The 15,948-nt window shown below is 38.4% G+C and overlaps 1 long non-coding RNA gene across 1 annotated transcript in view; it reads left to right on the top strand.

Annotated features, from left to right (window-relative positions):
* The first annotated feature begins 264 nt into the window (after window positions 1–264).
* The window catches only part of LOC119257769 (uncharacterized), a 79,350-nt gene continuing 63,666 nt past the window's right edge, over window positions 265–15,948 (top strand). The window contains exons 1-2 of the long non-coding RNA XR_008553964.1: window positions 265–403; window positions 2,447–2,569. This is a non-coding gene — a long non-coding RNA (uncharacterized LOC119257769). The remainder of the gene's footprint in view (window positions 404–2,446; window positions 2,570–15,948) is intronic.

Genomic DNA, 15,948 nt, shown 5'->3' with positions numbered 1-15,948 from the left:
TTTTTGAGCAAGGATATTTCTAGGAGTACAGGTTTCCCCCACTGTCTGAAAGTAGAGTGTTCCTGTGAAAACTTTCCTAAGCTGAAATGTCATAAAGTGACAAACAATCATCGTTAATATCTATGGACAATGTAGAAAGTTCCCAAATCCCAAAGACACCCTACCGATTCATACCGAACAACACATAGAACCTAAAATAACAGCTACACATAGTAAGAGCAGGAATTCCATGCTACCTACACAGCCTGTATAAAGTTCCCGGGCAGGAGGGAGGCCCGCAGGCTCACGTTGCTCCAGGAGCCGCTGCCGCAAAAACCGCTGTCGCAAAGCTGACGCTGAGCGCGGGTTTGCTTTATGATTTTGTCGTAAAACCGGAAATCTGTGGATTTGTCAGTGAAAGCAGGTACTTACCTACTTTTTTTTAAACTAGGGAAATTAAGAAATTTATTTTGATTAAAAATTGTTGACTTTTGTTAGCTTTGAGAAGATATGTTCTATAATCTGGATTTGATTTGCCATTGCAGTTTACTTTTGATAATTGTTTTAATAAAATAGATTAAAAGGTGATATGCTAGAATTTGCCAAAATTACTGTGAAATTGATAGCATCATGCCAATAATGTATAAAATAATCAACCAATTCAGTCTTAACAGTTCATTTCTCTTTTTTTAAAAGTTAATTTTATATATTTTTATATCATTTTTTAATTTTTGCACAATGCATGCATTTTCATTTTGGTTATATTCCCCATACAATTGCACCCCCCTTATTTTGACCCAAATCCTTCCTCTCCCTGCCCCCCCCCCATGTGTCTGGCCCATAGTTGCTTGTTGATTTTAATTTTTTACTTTGTATTAATTAGTCTTTTTCCTGGTCCCTTATTTAGGTTTTTTAAATTCCTGCTATGAGTGAGACCATCCAGTATTTTTCTTTTTCTTTCTGGCTTATTTCGCTGAGCATGATCCCTTCTAGCTCCATCCATGTTGCTGCAAACTGCATGTGTTTATCTTTTTTGATTGCTGAGTAATATTCCATTGTGTATATGTACCACATCTTCTTGATCCAGTCATCTATTTTTGGGCATTTGGGTTGTTTCCATAGCTTAGCTATTGTAAATAGTGCTGCTATAAACACAGGGGTGCAGGTGCCCTTTTAAATTAATGATTCTGTGTCCTTTGGGTAAATACCTAGTGTAAAAGTGAAATAATAGAATTCCAACATCTGAAAAGTGGGGACACCTGTATTGCAGGTAACTGGTATACCTATCCTTGGGGTCCAGCTGAGCTTTGCCTCCATCTCTGCTACCGTGTTCCCTGCTTAAGTGCACTCTCAGGAAAATACCAGAGGAACCCACGCTTACGTGGTAAATGATTAGGGAGGCTTCCTACACCTATAAGCCCAGCATCAGTGTGTTGTTTAAAGCTTGCTTTGGTAGAAACTCAGTTATTAATAAGCCAAACAGGCCTGAGTACCCCAAATCCCAATATCTGTGTATAGCTGCCTACCTAGATGTTTGCCCAGGCATGAATCCCATCATCCCACATGATTCAAGGACACTCTGGAAGGCAGACCTCTCAGATCTGCTTCCAGGATAGGAGGCAGAACCTTACATATTGATGGCCATACATACAGGAACAAAGTGACCATGTTAGAAAGGGAAGGAACTCAGAGGGGTGCAACCTCATGACACTTTGCAGGGAGGTTCTTGCTGAAAAACCCTGTGAGATTTAAGACATAATCATCTGAATCATGGCCACCGTTAGCTTCCTGAGAGCTGGAATGATTACTTAGTGGTAACACAGAAGACATTTGAAAATAAATAGAACAACTGAAGTATATTTTGTGGAAATAAAGTCTGTGGAAGTAAAAGTAGGAGTTAGGTTTTCCCCAGATTTTACTGAATTTGAAGAGGCTCATAGTATGGATGTTGAGAAAATTTTGAGTACCAAAAGAGAATGTTTAACTGGAAAACATTTGGTAAAGACTTGTCTACTATTCTCTGAACAGAAAGGGAGCAGGCTGTGTCCTCAGAATGGCCTGTCTGCCATCATGAAATCCAATACCAAGAACCAAAATTAGCCCAGATTACCCTCAAACTCAGACAAATCAAGAAGTTATGCATAGTTAGATTATGGATCATGTCTTTAGCAATAATATTACCCACATTCTTTTTAACAAATGTGTAATCTTCAGGGATTTTGAAGGTCTGATAATAATAATAATGGCAATAATAATAACTGACGTTTAATGAGCATTTACTTGTGCCAACTATATTTTCTAAGGATTTTATATTAATAATAAGTTAATATTTATATTAATGTTAATACTTTCATGTTAATGTAAGTTAACATGTGCTATTTATGCTGATATTGTTTTAATATATGAAATTATTTAGCCTTCACAACACCCTTATAATGTAAATGTTATTTAAAAACCTATTTTACAGGTGGGAAGACTGAGAGACCAAGGAGTTAAATGACTTGTTCAAGGTCACTGAAACAGCACTGGCAGAGTGAGGCTTTGAACTCAGACATAGTGCTGTAGAGACCACTCTCCAATGGAATATAAGGTACAACATTAAAGACTATACAAGGCCTTTGTAGCTGGCCCTAGCCCTACCCACACTGCTGCTGTTGAGTAGACAGCACTGTTATAAGTACAAGAAGGACAAGGCATAATCCTTACTCTCAAAACATGCGAGAGGTACCCAAAAGAAGTCATCCTCCATAGATACTGCATGACCAAATGTCAAAAAAGAAAGCATGGACCAACAGTTCCCATCTTTTGGGTCCAAGATTCTAAAATAGTACTAAAGTTGAATAAGGGGGGTTTTGAATCTATCTGTACCAACCATTGTGCCTGACTGAATAGATAATGTCTCATACATATAGTACTACTTTTTTTCCCAAATATGTGCAGAAATATGATAGTGAAAATAAACATTAAGTAGTAAATTCAGGTGATGGTGATAATTATTATTTCCTCAGCAAGTAAATATATTGAAAGTATAACACTAAGGCATACATAGAATTTTGTCACTGGAACAAATGTTAGGAACCTTTGGTTTAGAAAATGCTTAGTGGTCCATGGGAAAGTGAGAAGTCAGTGTGGGTTGAAGGTGTTAAGAAGGCTTCGGGGAGAGGTGGAAATTGAACTGTGATTTTTATTATGTCACTCAGCTACTACTGCTTTAAAAACGACACCCAAGTCTCATTTGTATAATAAATTCTGGCTTATTTAATGTAAAATGAACTTTGCTCACTACTCTGGGTCTGTTGATCTCAGCTGGGCTCACTTATGCATCTAAGGTCAGTTGCTACCATCTAGGTGGTTTGCAGGATCTGGAAGAGATCTTGGCGTAGCCTGCTGCTCAATGGCTCTGTTCCATTGCCCCAATTTCTAACAGGTGAGTGTGCACCTCCTCACAGTGCCATGGTATAGGAAGAGGAGCTAGAGTCAGAGCAGAAGAGTTCAGGCTCTTCGAGGTCGAGGAGGATAATATCTGTCACATTGTCCCTTTCACTGCATTCTATTGGCCAAAGCAGGTCACTGGACCATATCAGTTTCAAGGAGCAAAATGGCCCATGTCTTGATATGAGCAGCTGCAAAGTCACATTGCAGAACTATTGGAGCTGTTTTCTGCAGTGGATATGCTATAGTTATTCAAACCAAGTAGTTCACTTGATCATTCAGGATTTACAGGGACTTCTGGTCAAGTGAGCATAGCATTCCTCTTGGTTGCATTTCATAAACAGCAATCTATTGGGATGTGTGGTCTTGGTTAATAGAACACAATAAGACCTTTGACTAGAAGATCTGTTCCATAGTGTGGTCGCTTCAGTTGCTTAGAAAGGAATGCTGTGCGAGGATGATGAGAAATTGTTTCGTTTTAATCAGGAAGAGTTTATGGTATTGGCCATGGAAAGGAGGAGGGAGCAGGAACCAGCCTTGCACCATGAATGTGCCACGTGTTTTCGTAGCTTCCATCTTAGAATATGCCTATTTGAAGTACTGTCTTCTGCTCACTGCTAAATAAGTGGCTATTTCCATGGGAAGCAAAATTCCACAGTGGTAAGAGCTTGAGGTCTAATATAGGTCTAAGATTAGAAGTAGACTGAAGAACAAAGATTTTTGTGTGTATGTTCTGGTCATCAACTGAAACGCTTATAAACAGTGACCATATTGTTCAAAGTAAATTTCATTACCCACAGTTCTAGCCATGGATTGCTTTTTTTAGAACCTTCTTTGTTTCAGATTTGCTGAGTTATCCAGACTGTTAAAAAGCTAAGTGCATGTAAGAGCCCTAAATCTAGTCATCTGTCTAGAATATTTCCTTTGAGGAAAGTTCCTTTTTTTTCTTTCTCTCATTCCCTCCCCCCTTTTTTTTAAATAAAAAGACTTCAAAGGGTAAATTGCTTTATTTTTCCTCTAATAGTATCCTGGAAAGAAGAGGCAGTCTTTTGAAATACATGTTTGTCTGTGAATACCAGGGGAAAAAATGTGCATAGTTGTTATCAGCTCCTACCATCAAAATTCTTTAATTTAAAGAAGTATTCAGTTGTCTGAAATTAGGTTGCAGACTGTCGGGTTGATTATCTTGTGGGTGGTATTTCTTGGTGGTATGAAACAACTTTTAAGAACTTAGATGCAGCACCAGTTGGGAAAAGTTCAGACAAGGAAGAGGAGACACTGCGTTTGGGGCATGGGGAGTGCGTGCACTTGTGCATGTGTGCACACACCTTTGTAGATGGTGGGCGGGTTAGGAGGAGGAAGGACTTACCCACAGAGCAATAATCCAATGACTCCCATTTTGCATCAACGAGGAAGTTACTGCTACCCCTTGCTATAGGCATATTGGGGTGGAAGTAAATTTAAGCTTTCTCGACTGGAGACCAACTTCTAGAAAAATATTAACCCCGTACACTCAGACCACCCTCCAAACTTTTCCCACTGGCCACTGCTTTTAAAAGATCATACTGTTCTCTGACAGACAAATATCCTTTAGGACACAAAATCACCCCCCTAGTTGAGAACCACTGCTCTCATCCATTGTACAACAAATTACTGAGAAAATCCAATAGGCAGATAGAAATCATTGCTATTATTGTATTTTACCCACCCGAGGAAGAATTATCTCCAATGTCGAGTCAGAAGCACATAATCACTTCCTTTCTAATGCAGGAATGATAACCACCAGAGATTTGTAAGAAGTGGTGGGAACTCCATTTGGGCCTTTTGGTACTGAATAAATGAACACAAATCAGTCACAGCTGGCACATTTGAGGGAAAGACAAAATTACATGAAGAGAATCAGGGCAGTATCCAGAACCTACTTCACTTACTTTACACCTGAGCTTACCATCAAGTAGGTTCCATTGGTGTGTTGCTCGTGCAAGTGTGAGTAATCGCTGTGTGAGACCAAATGGAAGATTCAGCCACGGACACAGCATAAGAACCAAGCTCCCTCTTTCACCTTCACAGAGACCAGGCCACTGTATTTGGCCCAGATGTCTATCTTATGTTCAGCATCTGTGGAAGTATATTGTTCTCCCTTTCTCTAAAACATGCTATCTTGTACTGAATCATATTGTCCTTAAGTCCTAGAGATTATATTTTATTTTACCTGGACAATGTTAAGTAAGCCCTTCATAAATAATTGATAGAGTCCTTACAACCTCACTATAGGTAAATTGAAGTGGCCACAGAGTTTCTAGTGTTTTATAAAGTTACTGTCAATAGTAAATTAATACCCCATAACTGAATTGTCTACAAGAGCTTGGAGATTATAAACATGAATGAATAACTTATTTTTCAGTATATATTTTGTAAATATAAACAAGGCAAATAAGATGGCTTCCAGAATGTATCTCTGTGTAGACCTAAAATTATTACATAAATACATATATATTTGTGATTTATGTGCCTACATATACACTATGAATCTATTTTATAACTTGTCAGGGTAATTTGTGTTTGAACATTATTCATTTGTTTGCTCCAATCAATATGTTTTGAAGTGATATACTTATGAATAATAAGAAGACAAGGCAATGAATAACTATGATTTTATGCAAGAAAAGACATTTTTGGAGATCAAATAAATGCTTTTTGTAAAAAAATATTCATTTTTAAACTCACATCTTGCATTTACTCAAGTAAACCCAGAGAAAGAATGTATTAGACTACTGGGAAATCCCTGTCACTTTGTTAGAAATCTCAGAAGACAAGACTCTGGTAAACCATAAATATGACAGCTAATTCCACAGCTACTTTCAACTACAGTGCATGTTTCATTAACACAAGATGCTGAACTGGGAATCTGCAAGACTGTTACAGAATTAATAAGCCTGGTTTCACTTTATGATGATATTTCCTTCAGGGCATGGTAATAATGGGCCTCCTTGTTCTACTTCAGGTAGGGGATGTCAGAACAACCATTATAATAAGATCTATGATGTGAAGTGGTCTGTACACTTTTAAGTTGTACAGCAAGCTCTTTGGTGTATGTTTGAATCTGATGAATCCACTTAGATATTTAATGAAATACATGGCCAGAGTGATCCTTTCAGCTAACGGACTCTTTTGCCTTCTCCAGGGGTGCTATCCATTCCCCATTCTCTACTGCTCCCTCTGAGATGGGGGAAGGGGCAAGATATAGATTTACCTCCAAAAGTAAACTATGTTTTTAAAATGTCCCTTTGGAGAGTGGATTTATAATACAATGGCAGGAAAACTCCAGTTTGGTATGTGGCTGATTTCTCATGTGCACTGAACCACGAAAACTTCCATAGTCTGGGACTGGTAAATATGTGCAGGTAGAAGATGTGCCAGTCCCAGAACTCCTGCCCCAAGTGTGAAACTGAAAGTAAAGTGACCGTAGTTTGCATGGTTTTGGAGCAGAAGGACTCTAGGGTTGTTGGCTCTGTGAAAGGATGAGTATATTAAATGCAATATCACTGAATTCTATTTTAGAGTAAATTTATTGCATAAAAAAACAAGCTAACAAAGCAACCATTCATATTACAAAAGGCTCACCTTTTTTTTTTTTAAAGTGTTGTGTTCTCGTAGGACATTTAAAATGTGATTGATTAAGCAGTGTAGGAAATTTCCTTCTTTGCTTCTCTCTTTTCATTTTTTTCTGAAATAGACATGTATAACTTGTTTAAAAAGAAAAATAATAATTTTATAAATATAGTTTAACTTACAAAAGTCCTATTTTCACATTTTCTGAAGTAAATTTTATTCAGTCTTAGAGCTGCTGTCACAACTCCACTTGTGACAGCAGCTGTGCGTTTCCATGTGTGACTCTGCAGCCTGGCTGCGAGATGAGAAGGCTGAGGTCCAGGGAAGGTGAATGATACACTCACAGGCAGCCTGTAACTAGAACAGGTGGGGTCTGGTGCTGGGACTCCTTTACCCAAGGGGACGCATTTAAATGAAAGTAACAAAGAGGTCAGATGTAAAAAACTATTGGTGCTAAGCTGAGGTATTGGATTCTAGAATGTTTCTATTGTAATCAGATAAATTATGCCACCTCTTTGGTGTCTTTGTATGTCCAGGCATATGTGCAACATCAAATGGTAACTATATTATAGTACTGTCACCATCACGTTCATTAGCAGGTACTTGAACACCAAAAATGATCATAATTGAGTTTTTCCTTGGAAAAATTTCAGTGCTGTGCTCAGTTTTCTGTATTGTGCATGCCAAAGCTGAGTCTGCAGTGGTATTATGTAGTACAAATCAATTCACCAACACCTCCAGCATCAGTTTTCATGGAGAAGAAAGCAATTAAGATTTGGAGCAGGTGCTGCTTTGACTATTAATTATAAATCCTGTGGAACACATTGGAATGCGCACTATAATTCTGAGAAACATCTCATTTTAAATTGGAAAATGTTTCTTTGCTTTTGAAGGAGACAGTTTCAAGCAAATTCAGGGTGTAATATTTTAACACATGCAATAGAAATTTGAGACTTTCTGAAAACTTGGGTTATGAAAGGACTCAGTTCTACTGAATGACTATAGAAATTAATCAGGAGTTGTAAACTAGATGATGCAGCAAATTAAAAAAAAATGTATTCAAAATAAAATAAAAGCAGCCAAGTAGAGTGAGAAGAAGTTGTGATATTATGATTTATAAGATATATGTATTTGGTCATTCAGATGAGTAAAATATAATTCTTATATATATTTGGTCTGCATCCACAGTTTCTGGCTCATAGTTCCCAAAACCCTTGGAATTTCCTAAGTGTTGAGAGTGTTATAGTTGTCTTTTGTTATGTAAATGAGGTTACTTTGGGAAGCACCTAAGAATTAGGGCTGATTAACAGTGGAACCAATCATAAGATTAGAGGGTTGAAACTTCCAGTTCCACCCCCAGACTTCTGGGGAGGAAGGAAGGGTTGAAGATTGAGTTCAATTGCCAGTGAACAATGATTTAATCAAGCATGCCTTTGTAATAAATCCTCCATTAAAAACCCAAGAGAAGGAGGCAGGGATTGGTGAACATGTAGAGATTTTGGGAGAATGATGTGTCTGGAGAGGACATGGATGCTGTATACCCTTTTCTCATACCTTGCCCTAAGCATCTCTTCCATTTGGCTGCTTCTGACATATCTTTTTAATATGCCAGTGATCTAGTGAGTAAAATATTTCTCTGAGTACTGTGAGTCACCCTAGCAAATTAATCCAACCTGAGGAGGGTTCATGGGAACCTCAAACCTATAGCCAGTTGGTCAGAAGCACAGGTAACAGCTTGAGCTTATGACTGACCTCTGAAGTAGAAGGCAGTCTTGGGAGACTTAGCCCTTATTTTATAGAATCTGATGTTATCGCTGGGGAAATAGTGCTAGAATTGAGTTGAATTTGAAGACACTGTAGGTATCTGAGGTACTCTATAGGTATCTGAGAATTATTTGTTGGTGTGGGGAAGTCTCCTATAAACTCATCTTGGAATTGGGTCTAGGAAGTTAGTCTGGTGTCTGTGGCTATGGGGCGTTCCTAGCAACTAGGGGATGCAGGGAACAGTAGAAATTGGGATACAACAAAATAGCAGGTGAGGTTGCTTCCCTTCAGTCCAATGCCAGGAGCAGTATATGGTGGCTCTTGGGCCCTAGTGGCAGCTCACAGCAAGGGGGAATGTGGAATGCCCAGGCCCAGAATATCAACACCTTGAAAGCACACTCTGCTTCTTCCCTACATCACTAGAGACAAGCCTGTTAAAAAGGTGTAGTAGTCACAAGATGACAAAAGAGAATCTCAAATATAAAAGTGAGCCCACAAGCAGAGTTACCTAATATGCTAGGTAAATATACAACCTGAGAGAGGCATCAACATCTATAAACAAAAGAAAAGAAAACAGAGTTAATAGGGGAAAGAGATGAAACTCTAAGAGAAATGTTATGAATTATATCTATGGAGGGAATAAGGGATCATACATCCCAAAACAAAATTAAGTAGTCTAATAATAATCAGAGAGCTTGAAAATAAAGATCATTAAAATAGCAATTTTAATAGATGGACTAATAGGAGAACAGACAAAACTTAAAAATTACCCCCTGGAGAATGGAGTTAGACTTTCCCTGAGAAGACACCTAAAAAGAACAAAAAAATTAATAACGAGAAAAGAAATGAAAAGTTTTAGAGAACATCTCAAAAAATTATAAGTTTTCTTAAGGAAGAGACTAGAAAGAAGAAAGGAAGACAATAATCTAAAAAATATATTTCCCTAAGTGGAAGTATCACAGCAATGAATTAGATTTTATTTGTGCTGTCAGAAATTAGATAGACAGTTACCACAAAATAAATGGTTACATGCACCTACAAAAACCTCTCAAATTGGGTAAAAAAATAAATAATTCAACTATATGCTGTTTACAGGAGATATAAACATGATACAGAACGAGTTGGAAAAAAATCTTTGTAAAAGAATTGCAAAACAGATAGTAACAAAAAACCTCAAGTGTGACATCATATCAGACAAAACAGGATTCAAGATAAGAAAACAGGGCATCAGAGAAAACAAAGAATGCATATTTCATACTATGAGTAGATGCGATTATCCAGGAAATTATAACATGAATCCTAATGGAACCTAAAAATTACATGAACTATCTAAATCAAGCACTAGTATGAGAACAAGAAAGAAAAATAAACTCACAACCCTCAGGGGATATTTTAAAATACTTTCCATTAAAATGGACAAATGGATACAGATACATAGGATTTGAATCAAACAATCAGGTATGCGTATATTATTGCTTACGAACTACACACAAAATTAAATGTTTGTTGATATAACATATATACATATACTTTTTAAACATCCATGAAACGTTCCAAAACTGCCCATTTATTAACATAAAAAAAATTTTAAATTTGAAGTTCCTCATTAAGCAAAAACTAGGCCATAATCACTGACCACACTGTAATAAAATAACAAAAAAGAAATAGAAACAAAGCAATCTCAAAGCAATCTAATTAGAATTTAAAACCTTTTAAAGAAAAATTAAAATGGAAACTTTAAAAAATATTTATTTGTATTTACTTATGTATAGAAGAACTGGGATGTAGTCCAGAGGTGCAGGGGGTAAAAGACAGAGTGGGGAGCTGAACAGACAGATCTACTGAAATACACTGCTGAGGGGAGGAGCGGGCAAGACAGGAGAGGTCTGCTGAGCCATGTGGGTTAGCTCCCTGGCCAGGGATCAAATTCACGCCACAGCGGCAATAGTGTGATAGCACTGGGACTTAACCCCATGCCACCAGCAAAACCCTAAAATAGAAATTAATAGCTAGTTAGAAATAGGCTACAAGGAGAAAGTCATCAAAACCTACAAAATACAGGCAATGCTAGGAGGAAACGATATGGACCTCTGTGCCTTTAATGGAAAACAAAGCAGATTTCTTAATTTATGAGGCCCTGAAACCCAACTCGTACTAGTTTTAGCAAATGGAAATTAGCAAATTAAAGCATCCAGATGGACTTCAGTCATGGTTGCATCCAAGTGCTCAAATAAAATCAGCTCCTGTTCCCTTTGTGTTGCTTTCATTCTTTGATAAACTCTTGCCATGTGGTAACAAAATAGTGGAGACTTGCAGTGCTTGGAGTATACACTCTCAGTAAAGCAACCCCAATAGGAAGAGAGCCCGTGGGTCAAAAGGCAAGAAACCTTGACTCCAATGCACCGTTTTTGAATAAGGAGTAGGTCTGCCATACTCTAAACAGAAGTAATAGGTAGAGGTGGGCAGAAAAACAGCCTAATCTGATAGGAAATTAGGAATAAACTAAGTTTGTATTTAGAGTCTAAAAAGGTGAACTTTGAGAGATAAGACAAAAATCAATTAAACAAAATGTTATGAAATATGAAAAAGTGGGATTGATGAACAAAACAAAATCTTAGTACTTTTCAAAATAGACAAATCTTTGGCAAATCTGACCAAGAACAAGGGTAAAGATTAGCAAATTTAGGGTTGAGAGGGAACAGAACTCAAAATATGGATTTCTACAACAAAATAAATATCTTTTGTGATTTTGTTTTAAATAAAATAGAAAATATAAGTGAAAGAGAGATGATTTTCTGGGAAGATAAGAGAACCAGAATATGGCTTTAAAAGATCTGAAATGAAAACAACAGACACATACCAGAAAATGACATTCAAATATATATTCCTAAAAGAAGCCACTAAGTTTGGAATGTTGACAAATACATTCTGCTAATTTTCAAAAACAAATATTATAAAGATGATCCAGAGCTTAGAAAAGTATGAGGTCCCACCCAATCAGTTTGTGATTTTTTTTAAAGATTTATTTTATTTATTTATTTATTTATTTATTTATTTATTTATTTATTTATTTATTTATTTATTTATACAAGCACTGGGTACAGTCAGAAGCGGAGGAGGGTGAGAGAATTCACCAGAGCCAGAGGGGAGAGCAGAGCAGGTAGACTGACGAAATACACTGCTGAGGGGAGCAGTGGGTGCGGCAGGAGAGGTCTGTTGTGCCATGTGGGACCCTTGCCCGGCAGCTGGGGATAGAACCGGCGCTGCAGAGGCTGCGGGCAGCTTCGCAACCCAGCGCTCAACTGCTGCGCCACCAGGGGAGGCCCCCGTTTGTGATTTTGATTTAATGTTGGTGGCAAAACTAATCAAGGATAGCATAAGAAAAATGATATGTCAATCTCACATATAAACAAAGGTACAGAATCCTATAGAAAATATCTACAAATCAAATTGAACTGGTAAGAAAGTTGAGTTACATATAAATGTAGATAATATTACTTTCACTGGTAATGATCAAATGAAAATTTCAGTGGACTCCTGTTTTTAATAGAAACAAAAAGTGTATAGGACCGTCCTCATAAGAAATACGCAAAACTGAAATGGAAAATCTATAACATTTCCAGAAAGGCCTGTAATGATAACTGAGCAAACAGAGAACAAGTTCCTGTAAGAGAAAAGGAAGTCTCAATATCTCCTCCTATAACTTTTGTGCTTCTTCCAAAAATAGCTGCCTGCTCATGGGCATGTTACTGCCTCACTAGAGCGGGGAGGTCCTCAGTGTGGGTATTTGGGGAACAAGGGATTGTGCTTCCTAGGGATGCAGCTGTAAGACTGGCAGGGCAGGTTCTTCTGGTAGATTCTCTTGAAATATATTATACCTTCTCTGGATTATGCTGCTTCATTCTCCCCCAAGAAGCAAAATTCCTTTGTTTTCCCCTTTTCTCAAGGTGGATCTAATGTCACAAGACTCCCTTTCTCAGATCTTCTGCTTTCTAACAATTGCATGCCCATTTTTAGGAGAGGGTATATTTCAGAAACTGCTTTCAAAACCAAAATGACTGTCCATTCTACTCCGTGTCACTCCTTCACCCTTCGGCTATTTCTTCCATTAGTGGATCAGTGAAGACCTGGGGTGGGAGGAGGACCTCGGACCCTTAGTGACCCCATGGGGCTCTGTTGGAAGCAGTAAAGTCTCGCTGTGCCTTTCAGTCACTCTGTCAACAGCTGCAGGGCACCCTCTGTGGAAGGGAACCCAGCTGCACAGGCATCGAGCACCAGTCATCTTGGCTCGAAGTCTTATTTGCTGCCCTCCAGGTTCCAAACCTGACCCTAGCCCCAGCTTGACCATCAGTGAAAAGGACAGCATCTGGAGCTGGAAGAAAAGAAACCATAGTGCGTTCACATTAAATAGAATTCCTCAGAAGCTCCTAATAGGCAGGGGATTCTACTTCGTGGAGACTATAATTCACTGGGAGAAAAGTTTATAATAATCACCAATAGTCACTCTGAACTGTAACTTCTCCCCCGGCGAGCTGACTCTCACTCTCAGTTACGCTTCTTTCTTACTTGCTTCTCCACTTTCTTCTTGAGCCTCTTCTACCCTTGCCAGACTCACATCCACACTGCCCTTTTGCCCTTCTTGCTTTTCCATTGTTTTCTTTTTTATTTGTACTTGTCCTTTCTCCCCACGCATTCTGACTCAGCTTTTTGAATTTGGGCCAGTCAAGATGTTGTCTTTGGATCATCCATTCTGCTTCCCTCCTTGCTAGTCCTTTTCTACAGTCCTCCCTTCCCCCCACTTCCCCCCTGACCCCGCAACCCACTTCAGGCTCAGTATTTTATGGGGTCAAAGAACCAACACAGAGAAGGCCAGAGTGGAGGCATCAGGGCTGCAAATACAAATACCCACAGGATTCAGGCAGGTGATGTCAGATGGCAAACTGGCAAGCCCAGGCCCAAAGAAAGGGAGAAGCTGCTACTCAGCTCCCCTGATTGGTGCCAGGTGGGAGTGCGGGGCTGGACCTGCCAGAGCCCTCAGTTTTTAAGAAGCCAGAAATATCTTTGTTATCAGAAACATCTCAGGCTGCCCCGAACTATATACTTCTTCAGCCAGGCCTGGAAACCTGCAGGAGGTTACCTATCAGCAATAGCTGGCACTCAAGCTTGTGGAAGATTGCTATCTCCCACCTGGGGAACGAATAGTACAAAACAAAGCAGAGAGCAGATGGGAGTCCAACCAGAGCAGCCCTCCCGCCTTTCTGAGTGGAGGCAGCTGACTGCTGATAGCTAGGCTGCCGTGATGTGGTTTCAGGCCCTGGGTAAGCCCCTTACTTGCATTGTCCTGTGGAATCCTCACAATAACCATGAAAGCAAGATTGCAAGATGCAGCAATTATAATACAGCCACTGTTAAATTGGGTTTTTGCACAACACATACTTCAACTGAAAATGTATTTGTTGTTTTCTCTGAAATTCACATTTAACTGGGCATCCTATATCTTAGCTGGTGACCCTATATGAGAACTGAATACTGTTTTAATTTCTTTTTACAAAGAGGCTGATCACCCAGCTAGTAACAGTGGGGTCAGGAGTCAGGATGAGAACCTTGATTGCTTCATTTCCTAAGTCCACATTCACCCTCTACAGAAGCGTTTCTTAAACTTTGGTCTGCAAATATTGTGGGTCCCCAAGGGTTAGGTAGTAAATCCAAATCAATTTTTTTTTAATTGATGACAGTCTTAAATGTTTGCTCACTGCTAGTTTTACAGATAGATCCTGATTTGAATAAACCAATTACAGTAAAACATGAACCATGCTGGAAAATTTGAACATAGAATAGTTCATTTCATTGAGTCATTAACTGTAATAATGGAATTGTGATTTACTTTTGTTAAAATAGTTCTCTTTTAGAGATACATAATGATACATTTACAAATGAAATGTTATGATGTCTAGGATTGGCTTAAAAATAATATATGGGGAATAAATGAAGGTAGACATAAGCTTGGCCGTGAGTTGGTGATAATTGAAGCTGGGTGGTGGGTATACATGTGAGTCACTTACACCACTTCTCTGCTTCTTTGCTTTTGTGTACATCTAAAAATTTCTGTAATATAAACTTAAAAAAATTGCATTCCTTTTGCAGCAATAATTTACAACTGAAAGATATTTTCATGAAAGAGATTAATTTCTCTAGTCAGCATTGATCAAACCAAGATTCAAGCATTCTTTCTGATTCTTGAGAATTGTATTTTATTTGAAATAGGCAGATATTACCACATTTTTAAAACTCCAAATGTATTATATGACTAAATATATGCAAATATAAGCAGAAATACTCCTAGAATTTTAGGGACATTGGACATCTATTTCTCTGAAGTTAAAAAAAGGATAAGAACCTCTCTTAGAAATGTTACTTCTATGAGTAGGTGGACAAATTTTCAGACCATGCATACCTCTAATGTATGATGGAGGAAATTCCAACACTGTTCTTAGATTTAAAAAATATGTTTGTCCCTGAAGTATCAACTGACCTAGAGTGGCAGGACTGGAAAATTTCATTACCCAAAATTTTGGGGCAAACTAATGATGACTGCAATGGGCTCTAACTTATGCAGGGCCTCCCAGTAAGTGGTTACTGCAGAGCTGCTGAATAGAGCATGTCCTGTAGAGGACTGAAAAAGAAGACAGGAAAAATTGCACAATGTATGAATGTTGGCAGGAGAGAGACAAGAAATGTAAGACATAAGAAATGGCTTCCAGGTGGCACCTGGTAGCATATGTGCTATACATACAGATGTTTCCCCACAGAGTACCCTGAGCTAGTGAAACCCTATTGCCACTGCCAAGTGACTGAGGTTGGCCTGGAGGACTAAAGGCCCACAGATGGTCATCTCCATTGACAGAAGTCTTATTTGTGTTCCTAATTACCTCCAGGTCACTGCACTGTACCACACTAATACACCATTTTCTGTGGGTAGCATGATCTGAAAACCTTGCTGTAGAATTATTCTTTACATTTGCACAGAAACAGCCAACCAGACCCAAGATGACCTTGCCATTCACTACTCATTAGCTTTGACTCCAACACTATAAACAGACAAACAGGTGAAAGCCTGGTTACCCTACTGGATTTATATCATCCAAATTTATAGCCCTGTTG

The sequence above is a fragment of the Talpa occidentalis genome, unplaced genomic scaffold (genome assembly GCF_014898055.3).
Source record: "Talpa occidentalis isolate TD23 unplaced genomic scaffold, MPIMG_talOcc4v2.1 talOcc4.4, whole genome shotgun sequence".
NCBI classification, from domain to species: Eukaryota; Metazoa; Chordata; class Mammalia; order Eulipotyphla; family Talpidae; genus Talpa; species Talpa occidentalis.
The sequence above is the reverse complement of the archived record's forward strand: the minus strand, read 5'-3'. Positions and strand labels throughout refer to the sequence as shown.